The sequence below is a fragment of the Felis catus genome, chromosome B1, assembly GCF_018350175.1.
Source record: "Felis catus isolate Fca126 chromosome B1, F.catus_Fca126_mat1.0, whole genome shotgun sequence".
In the NCBI taxonomy this organism is placed as follows: domain Eukaryota; kingdom Metazoa; phylum Chordata; class Mammalia; order Carnivora; family Felidae; genus Felis; species Felis catus.
Window position 1 is genome coordinate 22,088,060 of NC_058371.1, and position 12,287 is coordinate 22,100,346.

General features: G+C 35.0%; 1 long non-coding RNA gene across 9 annotated transcripts in view; it reads left to right on the plus strand.

Annotated features, from left to right (window-relative positions):
• LOC111560024 overlaps window positions 1-12,287 on the plus strand; it is a 319,103-nt gene that overhangs the window by 82,426 nt on the left and 224,390 nt on the right. Inside the window, exon 4 of one of the 9 annotated variants that reach the window (XR_006596344.1) lies at window positions 1,858-1,906. The exons of the other annotated variants lie outside the window; for them this stretch is intronic. This is a non-coding gene — a long non-coding RNA (uncharacterized LOC111560024). Of the gene's footprint in view, window positions 1-1,857; window positions 1,907-12,287 lie in introns of those variants that run through there. 9 annotated transcript variants of the gene reach the window in all.

A 12,287-nucleotide genomic window follows, 5' to 3' on the forward strand; every position in this document is an offset into this window, starting at 1 on the left:
AAAAGAGAACTTTAGACTTAGAGTCTATGACACACGTGGAACCAGAAGTATTTCTCTGGCATTTTGAGGGTCCACAGACTATTATAGTCCTACCATCTGATAACAAATAATCACATTCTTCAGGCAAGCAAAATACACTTATTCCATCCATCCATTCCATCCCCCATGATACTCCCCACTGTATCATTTCATTGTGGTACCAGGCTGTATTGGAATTGGTTGATATCAAATAATTGATGCTTGAGAATAGGTAAAGTTTATAGATGCTAAACCTGCATACCAAGAAATCATGAGAATCAATTCAAAAATTATTTTAATAAGAAAATGTAGTAAAGTAGCAAGTTACAACATGCAAAAAAAATATTAATACTTTTATTTACAAGAAATAGCAAGTATGAAAATAAGGACGCCTGGGTGGCTTAGTCAGTTAAACGTCCGACTTTGGCTCAGGTCGTGATCTTGCGGTTCATGGTTTGAGCCCCGTGTCAGGCTCTGTGCTTAATGGTTAGAACCTGGAGCCTGCTTTGGATTCTGTCTCCCTCTCTCTCTGCCCCTCCCCTGCTCACACTCTGTCTCTTTGTGTCTCAAAAATAAATAAACATTAAAAAAAAGAAAATAAGATAAACAAGCCTTTATAACAGCGTATAAAATTGGTGTTAAAGGTATGTTAATATTCCCTAAATGGAATGCAAACTGGTGCAGCCACTCTGGAAAACAGTATGGAGGTTCTTCAAAAAATTAAAAATAGAACTACCATACAATCCTACTACTACTACTAGGTATTTCTCCAAGGGATACAGGTGTGCTGTTTCAAAGGGACACATGTGCCCCAATTTTTATAGCAGCCCTATCATCAATAGCCAAAGTATGGAAAGAGCACAAATGTCCATCGATGGATGAATGGATAAAGAAGATGTGGTATATATATATATACAATGGAGTATAACTTGACAATAAAAAGGAATGAAATCTTGCCATTTGCAACTACATGGATGGAACTAGAGGGTATTATGCTAAGAGAACTTAGAGAAAGACAAATATCTTATGACTTCACTCATATGAGGACTTTAAGACACAAGACAGATGAACACAAGAGAAGGGAAGCAAAAATAATATAAAAACAGGGAGGGGGACAAAACAGAAGAGACTATAAAATATGGAGAACAAACAGGGTTACTGGAGGGGTTGTGGGAGGGGGGATGGGCTAAATGGGTAAGGGGCATTAAGGAATCTATTCCTGAAATCATTGTTGCACTATATGCTAACTAATTTGGAAGTAAATTAAAAAAAATAAAATTAAAATTAAAAAAATTTATCTAAATAAATTGCACTATTAATGTTAGAAGTGGGTCCTATATAATTATTTGCAAAATACAATGAGACAGAAAAGATGAATATCTTTAATACATGATAAACTAAAAAGAAATAAGATGAACACACCAAAAGAAAAAAACAACAAAAGACATGAATAGACCCTGAGAAAATAAATAAATAAATCTTGGACCTACACTGCTGACCAACTTCCTCTGTTCAATCCTGCTGCCTCCCTTTCTTTCACAGCTATTTATTCCTAGTAAAAATCTTGTACCACCAACTTAATTTTAACATCTGCTTCCGGAGAACCCAGACTGACAGTGGGGATAAATACACTCTCTTTATCCAAACGATTTTACAACTGGTAGGTTATTCTAAAGAAATGATATGAAATGCACTTATGAACATAAATTATATATACAAGAGTGTAATCAGCTTATATTAAAAGTGAAAACTTATAATTGTTCAAATAACTTACCATTTGGCATTAATTAATTTAATGAATTAATAATGGTTGGCTATGCATATTTATTTATTTTACAGATTACCCTAGGGGCACCTGGGTGACTCAGTCAATTGAATGTCTGGCTCTTGATCAGGGCTCAGGTCATGATCTCATGGTTCCAGCCCCACGTCAGGCTCTGTGCTGACAGTGCAGAGCCTGCTTGGGATTCTCTCTCTCCCTCTCTCTCTTCCCCTCCCTCACTCCTCTCTCTCTCTCTCTCTCTCTCTCTCTCTAAAAATAAATAAATAAAACTTAAAAATTTAAAAGCAGATTAGTTTATAGCTTTAAGTGAAAAATTTAGATGATATTTTCAAATGAATCCAATTTAGCATTTATGAATTTATTTAAATTATTTAATATTGTATGGAATATTTATATATTTGATACTATTTGTGGGCTTTTGATATATATAATTATTTACATATGTTAATATAGTTCTAAAAGAATTTGTAGAAAGTAAGAGAAAAAGATTTGAGAGATATATCATGAAATATTTTGGTGTTTATTATCTGGTGGGGATATGGACGACTATTATTTTCTGTGTAATTTTCTATAGTTCTGAATTTTTCTACAATTGCTATGAATTATTTTTGTTTATAAAAAAACATATACAAACGTGTTTAACCACTCTTTCATTTTCATGTTGATCCACTTATTCTTGCCACATTTGTTCACCCAAATTTGCTTCACTGGTCACAAACAGGAGTATGTGTGTATATAAAAATGGATGCCAGGGGGTGGGGGGCAGGGTGGACTAAGATGCAGCATAGGAATATCTTAAACTCACCTGTCTTCCACAGACACACCAAACCTACAACTGTGTATGAGATAATTCCCTCTGAAAAAGACTTAAAAATTGGCTGACCAGATTCTTTGCAATAATTTTAAAAGGCCACACTGAAATGGGTAGGAGAGGCAGAGACATAGTCTCAACAAAAACCCTACCTGAGGCTTGGTGACACACATTGAAAGGTATCTTACAAATCTGAAGGTTCTCCCTGAGGACCAGGGTTTTTGTTTTTTTTTTTTTTTGGTCTCACATCCAGCACCCCAACTCTTGGGCTCTGCACTAGAGATGAGTCCTCTAATGTTCAGCTTTGAAAACCAATGGGGCTAAAACTTAAGAGACCCAAAAGGCTGGAGGGAGTGGAGATACTGCCTTCAGAGATTGCACATACTCACTTGAAGTGGGGCCCAGGTCAAAAGCAACAATTTGAAAGACATCTAGATTATATGTAAAGAAGATTCACATGTTAATCTTGTAGTATCTGCCACAGGGTGGAGACCTGTTGGGACTCTCTCAAGGGACAGAGGTACTAGAGGGTACCAGTTTTGTGCCTTCTCTCTACTTTGCTAGTGCCAGCAGGTGCATGTAGAGCCTGTACTCTCCTGCTTACCCACTGTAAAGCTGGCATACATGCTCTGGACCTCCCCGTGTCTCACTAAAACCAGTGAGCATGTGCAGTCCACATAAGGGGTGGTCCTTAATCACCTGGCTCTGTTTGATAGGGAAGCTTCTGCTCCTGGGGCCTATGGGACAGTAACAACTGAAGAGACCGTTCTTGGCAGACTACCACAAGGGCACTGCACAGACAAGACTGAACACATCCCCAGTCTTTATTTAAAGGAGGCCTGTTTTCTTATTCAGGAACTTGGCCTGAGGCTGGCAGGGTTCTGGTTTGTCACATACCTAGAGGCTAGAGGGGTGTTCTCAGGGAATGTGGGCTTGGGATTGCATATTTGTACTGTCGTTCAGCCTTTATGGTACCTCCCAGAAAGAAACTATACACTTGTCTAGATCTCTGATATTTCCAACTAACCCAGGGAATACCTCCAGATCACCTGGTCTAGAGGCCAGCAGTATTTACGATTGGGGTCCCACAAGCCTGTATATATGTTCATACCTTAAAGCTGCTGCCTGAGGTTTTAGCTTCCAGTCAGCCAAAAACTAGGTGCTGACTGAGACTCCCTCCATTTGGAACATAGACAGAGCTTGGAACAACCTCAACATTTGGAATTTGCCAAGAATAAACCATGATAGACAATCACAAATGTTCAAGAAAAAAAACAAGAATTAGGGCAAGATTGAGCAATAATTTGTTGTTTATTGTTAAGCAATGCTAAAGCTATATTTTTAAATACCAGAGAATCAAGTAATTTTTTCTCGTAAGATTTTGTGTTTCAATCATACTTTCTTAATTAAAAAACAGTACGTTGAAATCATGTAATATTTGACAATTTTTTAAAATATGTACTCTATTTTTGCCTTCAGTTAGAAATTTAAACTTTTTTCTTCTGAAAACATAGAAATATTTTACATAATAATCTTTGTTTTCAGGTAACTGTGAAAAGAAATGTAATCATGTCATAGTCCATGAATGGTTTTGTGGTTATGTTTCATTTATCATGTTCCCTGAAGCATTATATGAATATGCATAATCTTGCTTTCTTTACTGAGCTTGTACATTGTTCTTTCACAAGTAGATGAAAAGTGCTGTATTTTTTTTTAATTTTTTTTTCAACGTTTTTATTTATTTTTGGGACAGAGAGAGACAGAGCGTGAACGGGGGAGGGGCAGAGAGAGAGGGAGACACAGAATCAGAAACAGGCTCCAGGCTCCGAGCCATCAGCCCACAGCCTGATGTGGGGCTCGAACTCCCGGACCGCGAGATCGTGACCTGGCTGAAGTCGGACGCTTAACCGACTGCGCCACCCAGGCGCCCCATAAAGTGCTGTATTTTAGATGGTTCGCTGTATTCTCAGTCATTGTTTTTGTTTTTTTTTTTTTTTTAATTTTGTTTTTCTGAAATTCAAGGGCATTATAGATTGATTTATTTTTTTATACAGATGCTCTGCCTTTTATAGTTAATTTAGAATATGCCATTTCTAATGTGTTTAGTGAATAATAGAATCATACTCTCAATTCTTTTGCTTTGACTTATCTAGAAAATCCTTCGTATATTACTATATCAATAAAATTGTTTGATTTTTTGTTATTAATAGCAAAGATAAATCACATATTGTAATCCTTTTTGCTATGCACAATAACTCGTTTACTTGCGTTTACTATAATTCTGTACAGCAGTGTTTCTTTTTTCCTTTTTGAACATTAGCAAACTAAAGGCCACACAGATGGTAAATACCGCATCAGGATCCAAACTCAGGTAGTGACTTTAGGGACCTCAAGATGTTAACCTCTAATTTCTACCAAAGAATAAGATGATAATAATCATATATTGATTTTATCCCTAAATGCCTTTATTCGTTCAAGACATCAAAAAATACTGTGTGCATACCAGTTTTCAAACATTGCTCCCAGGGATTCAGGTGCATAGTAAATGTTAGAAGGCTCCTTCTCTTAGTTCGCTCTTCTAGTAGGAAAAGGCATAATCAACACATGACCAAATATATAACATGGTTTGAGGAAGTGTGAAGTGCATCAAAGATTAAATAGTGTCCTGGGATAGAGGTTGACTGGGGAGTGTTATGTTTGATAGGATAATCAGGGAAGACTTTTCTATAAAAGAAACATTTATTCACAGATTTGAAAGTTTAGACGGAGCCATCCATATAAAGACCCTGGGAATGAGCATTTCAGGCAGGGTAGACATAAAAGTTTAAAGTCCTTCATGTGAAAACAGGATTGGGTTTTAGAAATACTAACAATTATTATGTCTGACTTGCTACTATTTTAGGTAAGAGATTTAGCATTGCTAGAAATTTAAGCATCCCCTGATATAATACTGTAAAATCATAAAAACAAACAATATATAATAAATATCAAAAACCAGATAACTATAACTTGAAGTAAAGATAATTCCTTTGACATTATTATCAATGTATAAATTCCTCAAATACTGACAGTGAATTAGATTTGAAAATCTTTTCAAAGGAGACAGAAGGAAAGTCTCTATTGAGAACTCATCTAAAATTCTACCTGATTTTATAGACTGGATTCTGAGAAGCTTGAAGACCTAGAAGTTTTGTGCGGAGGGGCTTTTGTCGGGAGAGAGAGATTTTATGGATTTTATCAGTACCCATTGGGTTAACATTCATTTTCTGTTCTACTTGAGAGTTGAGAAATGGATTAATTGATTGATTTTTATTTTTTCAATGTTTTTATTTAAGAGAGAGAGAGAGAGAGAGAGAGAGAGAGAGAGAGAGAGAGAGAGAGAGGGAGGGAGAGGGAGCACAAGTGGGGGAGGGGCAGAGAGAGAGGGAGACACAGAATCTTAAGCAGGTTCCAGGATCTGAGCTGTCAGCACAGACCCTGACGCAGGGCTCAAACTGCGAGATCATGACCTGAGCCAAAGTTGGACACTCAACCTACTGAAGCACCCAAGCGCCCCGAGAGATGACAAATTTAAATAATTGGAAAGGAAAATATTTCAGTAAGGTTTGTAAGCCCTATATTATAGTTAAGAAAGGCAGTTTGCATATATAGCTTTGGTTAGGGTGGTTCCTTTAAGATGCTCCCCAACAAACAGAATGATGTAACTTTAACCTCATACCTGAGTGCATACATACATGGGGTGCTCATATCTGACTCCACTAACTGCTTTTGTCCTTGCCCTCCTGTTTTCAAATGGTAATATGACTTTATTTTATCCATTCCCTCATTTCCTAAAACTCTGTTAATATTTTCCCCTTTCCTTCATCCTTGATTTCCCTCTTTTCTATTACTAGCAGATAAAATAGCCCTAAATTTGTACATTTGTTTTTTTATCTTCACTTCTTACTAATACAAATAAAAAAAAATACTGCAAGAAAAATCTAAGGAAATCAAACAAAAAGAAACATTGCATAGCATTTTTTTTATTTTAATTTTTTTTAATGTTTATTTTTGAGAGAGATTATGAGTGGGCAGGGCACAGAGAAAGAGAATCAAAAGTAGACTCTAGGCTCTGAGCTGTCAGCACAGAGCCCAATGTGGAGCTAGAACTCAGGAACCGCAATGTCATGGCTTGAGCTGTAATCCAATGCCTGACTGACTGAGCTACCCTGGCATCTTCAAAAATTTTTTTAATGTTTGTTTATTTTATCACATGGCATTTTTAATGTAATTTGGAAAATATCTGTTATTTCCATACAAAGATAATCATTTATCAAATTCCTGATTCTGTTTATATTTGAGGTTTTAAGTTCTCAAACTTACGTGGTTAATTTATACAAATAATTATATCCCTTAATATAAATTGAGTGAAATTTCAATTTCTTAATTTGTTTAGTTTAACCTTTAAACTCTGTTCTTGTGAAGCAAATTGGCTTTGTCATCTTTTCATTCTGTTGTATATATATTTTTTATGTTTTTCGGCTTCCTCAACTATTTTCAAGTGTTTTTCAAGGAGTAGCTAAAGCCCTTGCATATAGTGTAAGCATGAGACTAAAAGAATGTAAATGTTCATTATCTATGTTTTATGAAAGAAAGAATTGACTTTTCTAATGAGATCTTAAAATATAGTATGAATCTTTTATCGAATTACTTTTAAAATGTCGAGATTTTAAAGTTAAAAATTATAAATAGAGAGGGCCAATATATAATCACAGTTCTATTATATACCCTGAAACATTTTCATGGATAAGATATATGCCATAAAATGGCCAATTAATTATTTTCTCTTAGAGAAGCAATTCCTAATTAGAAGGCTACCAAGAAATGAAAAAGAAAAAAATATATATATGTACTGTTTTTACTCAGGAAGTGTTTGGTGGAAGTCTGGATAGACTACATCTTAGATAAGGAAAGGGTAACAAAGCAATGAAATACCTAGTTTAAAAAAAGTGTAATTTTCTGAAATAGTTTAATATTAGAGTTTGCAATACAACTTTTAATTTGAGACATACTAATCATTATTTTTTATATTCATGACATACTAGTTATGTGCCGGGAAGTATATTTGCTGGATGTCGAATTAGATATTTTCTTTATATTTACTATGTGGCAAGGTTGGTTATAATGATCTATTGTTCTGTTATTAACATTTTGGCCTGCTACTCTCTACGCCTGTAAATATAAATTCTTTTAAGTCACAGGAGAGTATAATACAAACAGAAAAAGAAAGCTATTCAAAAATCCAGAATTGTCAACTGGTACTCAGCTTATTTGTATTGTACAAGTCCATCTTCCTTGCTTTATTTCTAGCCTCTATTCTTTGTAATTATGATTTTTAAATTTGAAAATATTTGGAGCCAAATTGTGATTATTTTAGATGAGATGAATTACACAGGAACAGTCTAGAAAAAATACCTGGTCTGTGTTCATTCTATGAGGAAAAGACTTAAAGAACATTTATATAAGCAATATGAGCAAAGTATGAGAGCTTCTAAATATCCTAGAATGTTTTACACACACATATATTATGTGTATATTATGGCTGTGTTCATATTTATATTTATATATACACATTCCAGATGAAGGATGCTAAAAAGTCACAGTTCTTTGAAGGATGTTGGTAGTTAATATGTATTCCGATCAATGGAAATGCAAGCTAGTGCAGCCACTCTGGAAAACAGTATGGAGGTTCCTCAAAAAAGTAAAAATAGAACTACCCTACGACCCAGAAATTGCATTACTAGGCATTTATCCAAGGGATACAGGTGTGCTGTTTCGAAGGGACACATGCACCCCTATGTTTATAGCAGTACTATCAACAATAGCCAAAGTATGGAAAAAGCCCAAATGTCCATTGATGGATGAATGGATAAAGAAGATGTGTGTGTATGTATGTGTGTGTATGTGTATATATATATTTATCTTATATATATACACATACACACACATACATACACACACACACACACACACACACACACACACACACAATGGAGTATTACTCAGCAATCAAAAAGAATGAAATCTTGCCATTTGCAACTATGTGGATGGAACTGGAGGGTATTATGCTAAATAAAATTAGTCAGAGAAAGACAAAAATCATATGACTTCACTCATACGAGGGGTTTAAGAGACAAAACAGATGAACATGAGGGAAGGGAAACAAAAAGAATATAAAAACAGGGAGGGGGACCAAACAGAAGAGACTCATAAATATGGAGAACAAACTGAGTTACAGGAGGGGTTGTGGGAGGGGAGATGGGCTAAATGGTTAAGGGGCACTAAGAAATCTACTCCTGAAATCATTATTGCACTATATGCTAACTAATTTGGATGTAAATTAAAAAACCTAAAAAATAAAATTAAAAAAAAAGAATGTATATACCCATGCTTTCCGAAAAATGTATGTATGTATGTATGTATGTATGTGTGCATATAAATATATATATATATATATATATATATATGCATATTCATATCAGGAGCACTAGAAAAGAAAGGAAGCTCTGTGGGCTTTTAATGTGTTTCAGGCATTATTCTAGATGCTTTTTTATACATCAGCTTACCTAAGCTTTATTAAAATTCTCCAGTGGTGATATTTCAGCACACTTTGCTTCAGAAAACCTAAAATGACTTAATTAATTTGATTTAAATCACATAACCCCATTTGAGTGATTTCTACCAAATACTTCAACAATGAATTCAGATATATTCTGGTAACTTTCATGATTGCTATTTCATATATTTAGCCACTACAGTGAGTCCGCAAATCATCAGACCAAACTGGTTGCCCTACCTCTCAGTTTGCTAAACCTTCTTGACACATATGAAGTATGGCCTGTTTTCTTGACCCTCATGTTTTCAGGTCTCTCATTATAATTAGAATTACAAACCTGTAAATGGTGGAGTCATCTCTAAGTTTTGATCCAAATCTAAATATTTGGGCTTCTGGAGAACTGAGAAAAACGTAAACTGAGTCTAGAACTGGTAACCTGGGGAGAAATAGCCATTGGAGTATCTTCATTGGCTGAAGAAAGGAAAAGTAGGTGTGAAGGACCTGGGATTCTTGTTCTCACCTGGGGTCTAATTTTCAATTGCTTTCCTGACCCAGAATTTGTTCCCCTCCCTGTAACCAAATATGGCTGTGTGAATTCTCCTTTCTGAGAAGATTTCTCATTTTATTTCCCCACACTTATCTGTTTGTTCATTTTTTTTTTGCTTTTGGTAATTTTATTTTAAAGTTCTGAAGGCTTCACTTGTTCTCTAGTTGCCATTGTTATGGATTATAACTTTCTATAGCTTGTTCGTTCTTCATAGCTGGATAAACTTAAGGAAGGATTTTTTTTCTCCAAATAGTTTAGTTTAAATTCAATAATTGCTTAATTTTCCTTTTTTTTCTACACTGATTCTATTTCCTCTAGCTTGTCTTCACTGTTAATTTCATGCCTTTGTTTTGTAATAAAGCCATTATTAAAATATTGGGTGATTTTTTAATATCTCTTAATATGTAAAATAGAGAAACTACAAATATTTGTGATCTTCAACAGAATTTAGGAAATAGTTATTTTCCTTGTAGGGTGAGTGATGGGTAGCCAGTGATTTTCAGTGCAAAGTTTTCTTTAGACTTTTTAAAATTTATGTTAGTGATTATGGGTTTGATATATTTTGGTCTAGGTTAAAATTTGTTATATCGGTAACATCTCAAGTTTAACTAACAATGTTTCTCTTTATTTAGGATCCTTTATTATTTCAGGATCTTAACCTGGCTTTATTATTTCACTTTTTCAAATTTTACACATCTGAGCAACTGCTTCCACGTCTTAATCTTGGACAAGTCATTACATTTTCATCTTCTCTTGGATACATTGGAATAGTGTGAAAGTTTTTAAATATGTGTTTTCCCATTTGGGGCACAAGAGCCTTAATTCTAATACCTAGGAATGGTCCATTTGGATTCTAGAGGAGTTCTTTAAATTCTAAAATTAATAAACAAACTAGGAAACATTTTGAGTGACTTACTGATAATGAATCTATGTCTTGGTTACTGTTGAATATTGGATAAAAATATAAAACTTGTAGCCAGTATGCATACACATATACAGGTGTGTGTATATAATATACTTTTATAAGATATTGGTATTAACATAAAATTTTGCATTTATGACATTTATGACAATCAATGAGTTTAAGTAGGTTTGTAATGAACTTCAATTTCCTTTTTACCAAGTAACTGGAAAAAACCATTAAGATAATGGTTTTAATTTGGAGATTTTTATTCAGTTGCTTTTATATGGTAGATAATATTCTGGGATACGAAAATTCATTCGTGAAAATGATAAACCATAGTTTTATACTCTTGGGCTTGTATTTTATGGAGGAAAACAAACACTAAACATATAAATAAGTAATTGCATAATAACACTTCAGAATGTTCAGAAAACCTGTCTTAATTCTGGTCTACACTTATCTTTCCATGTTTGTCAGATTTTCCTGATCATGGGCTGTAATTCTTGATTCTTATTTTCTATGCCAGATTGATTGCTTTTCCTATTGTTTACTGAGTTTGTCATTTTTGTCCACAATTCATTTGTGGTATTAACTCTTGATCATGTTAAGGATGTTTTATATCCCTAGTATAGTCAGTAAAACAATGAGTGTGTCTGTGCTTAATATCTTTGGGGTTACTTTCTCATGCATCTTATCTGTCCTGTTTGCTTTAATATTAAAGATTTATATCTACTTTTTAATATTTTGTTTCTAAGAATCAATATTTTGCACTCTTTGTACATGGAGAGGCTCAAAACTACTTTAAAAATTATTTTTAGGGGCGCCTGGGTGGCGCAGTCGGTTAAGCGTCCGACTTCAGCCAGGTCACGATCTCGCGGTCCGTGAGTTCGAGCCCCGCGTCGGGCTCTGGGCTGATGGCTCGGAGCCTGGAGCCTGTTTCCGATTCTGTGTTTCCCTCTCTCTCTGCCCCTCCCCCATTCATGCTCTGTCTCTCTCTGTCTCAAAAATAAATAAACATTAAAAAAAATTTAAAAAAAATTATTTTTAATGTTTATTTATTATTGAGAGACAGAGAGAGACAGAGAGAGACAGAGAATGAGCATGGGAGGGACAGAGAGGAGGAAACACAGAATCTGAAGCAGGCTCCAGGCTCTGAGCTGTCAGCACAGAGCCCCATGTGGGGCTTGAACCCACAAACCGTGAGATCATGACCTGAGCTGAAGTCGGATGCTTAACCAACTGAACCACCCCAGGCGCCCCTCAAAACTACTTTTGACTAAAAATTTCACTTTTGATTGCCATATCAGATGAATATTTGTCATTGGATGTAAACCTAGACACCATGACGCTTTCAGTGTCATATCAAACTCCTCCCCGGTTTGCCTGCAGTAGCGTGTAGTGCTTTTTGGTAATCTCACATTTAGCATTGTGTGAACCACATACAAGTCCAGGCACAAATACACTGATACTTTAGCATCCAGGGTTATTTTATCCAGTAGACAGTTGATCAGATTCTCCTGGTTTTTCTCTCATTTAAGAAGAAATCTAAAACTTACCCATACATGGGTAACATACACATGTAGTTGATTTAGTTAAAAATGGTTCAGACACTACAAATTCATGTCAGAC